At 39.0% G+C, this 2846-nt stretch overlaps 1 non-coding gene across 1 annotated transcript; it reads right to left on the reverse strand.

The window, feature by feature from the left end:
• Window positions 1-2180: 2180 nt before the first annotated feature.
• Window positions 2181-2286, reverse strand: LOC148702666 (small nucleolar RNA R71). Its single transcript, XR_015968497.2, has one exon. It is a non-coding gene; the product is annotated as a small nucleolar RNA R71 (small nucleolar RNA).
• Window positions 2287-2846: the final 560 nt, after the last annotated feature.

The following is a 2846-nucleotide window of genomic DNA, read 5'->3' on the forward strand; positions in this document are numbered from 1 at the left end:
ACTATAAAAGGAGGAGGGCGTTGGGTGGCAGGGGGGAGCTCGGTGGAGAAGAAAGAAAACAGGGGAGAACCCCTGTTTCGGTGAAGAAGAAGAAGCCACCAGCCGAGAGAAAGAAAAAAAAAAAAAAAAAGAAGAGAGAGGGGAGGAGAGAGAATAGTTTGTGATATATTGGGAAGAATGAGAGGTGAAGGCTTTCATTTGAAGATGGAAGGACATCCGGCCACCATGCGCGGCTGAACACCTAGTCTAGGGCTGGATGAAGCCCTAGCAATGTAACAGGGCATTGTAGTTCTTACTCTTTTAATCTTTTTGGAGTTTGTTTAAATTCTTATTCTCAATGAAAAATTATTTTATGATGTTTAAACCTTGAGCATGCCATTTACTATTCATGTTGCTAAAGTAGTCTAAGATGATCCATGCCTAGGAAGATGAGATGTGCTACACCCTAGATTAGCATACTTAGGTAGACACTTCATGCTATACCGAAGATGGATCTTCCTAAAACTCTTTATGCTTTTATTTTAAAAGGCTTGTAGCCAAAATTGCATGCCTCTCCAAAAGATAAAAACTAAGAACACAATCCTTGATGCAATGCTATGTGGTGGATTCCAAACCCTAGATCTATTTACCTTGATAAAATTTCAATTCGTACTCATAGATTAATTAAGTTAAATCAAGTTATCAAATCCTTCTTTTTGATTTATTTTTAAAAGAAAAATAACTTGTCTCCAATCCCTGTGGACCGACACCCGTAATCACTATCCTACAAGATACGTGCTATTGCGTGGTTTATTTTCAAAATTGAAAGAACCGATCAATTTTTGGCGCCGTTGCCGGGGATTGCTAGCATAGTTATTTTTCTTACTAAAAAAAAAATTATTTAAAAATTAAAAAAAAATTTCTTAAAATTTTTTTTTTCTATTATTGTTACTTTTCTTATCTTCTTTTTCTCCCTTACTAATTTTTATTTATTTTTTTATATATTATTTGATCAGGAATCGAGGAAAAAAATCTGGGATGATCAAAAGGAGAACTGCCGGAAAAGAAATGCTGTAGAGGTTTGCAAAAAAAAAAAAAAAAATTAAATTGCTGGGGAAATTCCCTTTGGTAACCTCTAAACTTTTCTTCTTTAAATTAATTATTGGTTTGAAATTTTGTGGTGATTGTTTGATTTTAATTATAGCAAAATTGTGAATGCATGCTTGATACACATACACAAATCAATTTGCACATAGTAAGGGCAATCACCCCAACAAGATAAGAGCCGGATTTCATCACCGGACTCTTGCCCAACTTAGGTGAACTCAATCTCACATAGTGTCATCTTTAATTAAAATCAATTAGACGTTGGCCCCTAGGGACATTCGAGCTCAATAGGACGAAGATCACCGAAGGTTGCACCAATTTCGCTCTGTGGCTTAGTTGATGTCTAGGCAAGCTTTGTCCCTATAAGGGAGACAGTTCATCTGTTCGAGGCAAGTGGGTTTTAAGTGGGACCTTTGCGAACGCATCGTGACCCCTCCACTTACCTGGGAGCTTACCTGGTCAACTCGGTTCATTAGACCGGATTGGAGGCTTAGGTGCCCTCTTCAAACCAGTTAGGAGCTGTCTAGTGATTTTAGGACAAAGACTAGGATTGGTATGCTTTTCTCTTTTATTGCATGCTTGATTGATCGAGTACTAGTGTATGCACGGTAGTCGTTCTAGAGTACAAAACCTATTACCTTTTGACCCTGAAATAGAACGAACCCTTAGGAACATTCGAGCTAAGATCAAAATATTAGGATCATCCCCACCTCTTAAGATGGCTGAAGAACAACCCAAACTCCTGAGGGAGTACTTTACTCCCACTATTTACACTTTCCCATCTTGCATTCGATTACCTGAGGTAGCAGCTGTACAATATGAAATAAAGTCTAGTGTGATCCAAATGCTCCCATCTTTTTATGGGCTCACCAATGAAGACCCATACAAACATTTAGATGAATTTCTTGAGATTTGCACCACTGTCAAGATTCAAAACTTCACTGATGATGCCTTGAAACTTAGGTTATTCCCCTTCTCCCTTAAAGATAGAGCCAAACAATGGCTGAATTCTTTAGAAGCTAACTCAATTCGTTCTTGGGATCAAATGCAACAAGAATTCCTTAAAAAATACTTTCCCATAGGAAGAACGAACCAGTTTAGACGTGCCATTACAAGCTTCTCCCAAACTGAGGGAGAAGAATTTCATGAAACTTGGGAGAGATTTAGGGACCTAATCCGTAAATGCCCACATCATCAAATACCTAAGTGGCAGCTAGTGCAATGCTTCTATGATGGATTGACTGAACAAAACCGTCATATGATTGATGCTGCATGCAGGGGGACTTTCATGCTTCGAAATGAGCATGAAGCATGACAATTATTTGAAAATCTTAATGAAAACTCCCTCCACCATGCTTCATGTTCTCGTCAAGCACCCCCGAATTTTCAAAGAAAAGGGGCCATTTGTGAAATAAGTCATTCTATGGACCTGTCTAGCAAGGTAGATGCATTGTCCCATAAGATTGACCAACTAATGATAGGAGGACATGTCGTTAGCTCTTCCCATGCACAAGTGTGTGCTATCTGTTCTAGCCCATCGCATCCTATTCATGAGTGCCCCTCAGCACCCCAATATCCCGAACTCGTGCAAGAACACATCAATGCTGCCCAAACACAGCCCAGACCGGGTAATGATCCATTTTCCAATACATATAATCCGGAATGGCGGAATCATCCAAATTTTTCTTGGAGGCAGCAAGCTTCTAATACCTCCCAACCCTTCTCCCAAAATTTTCAAAACCCTCAGAATTTTCATCTCT

This window comes from Phoenix dactylifera, chromosome 8, assembly GCF_051530095.1.
Source record: "Phoenix dactylifera cultivar Ajwa chromosome 8, Ajwa_hap1_PhDact_Kaust_v1.1, whole genome shotgun sequence".
Taxonomy (NCBI): Eukaryota; Viridiplantae; Streptophyta; class Magnoliopsida; order Arecales; family Arecaceae; genus Phoenix; species Phoenix dactylifera.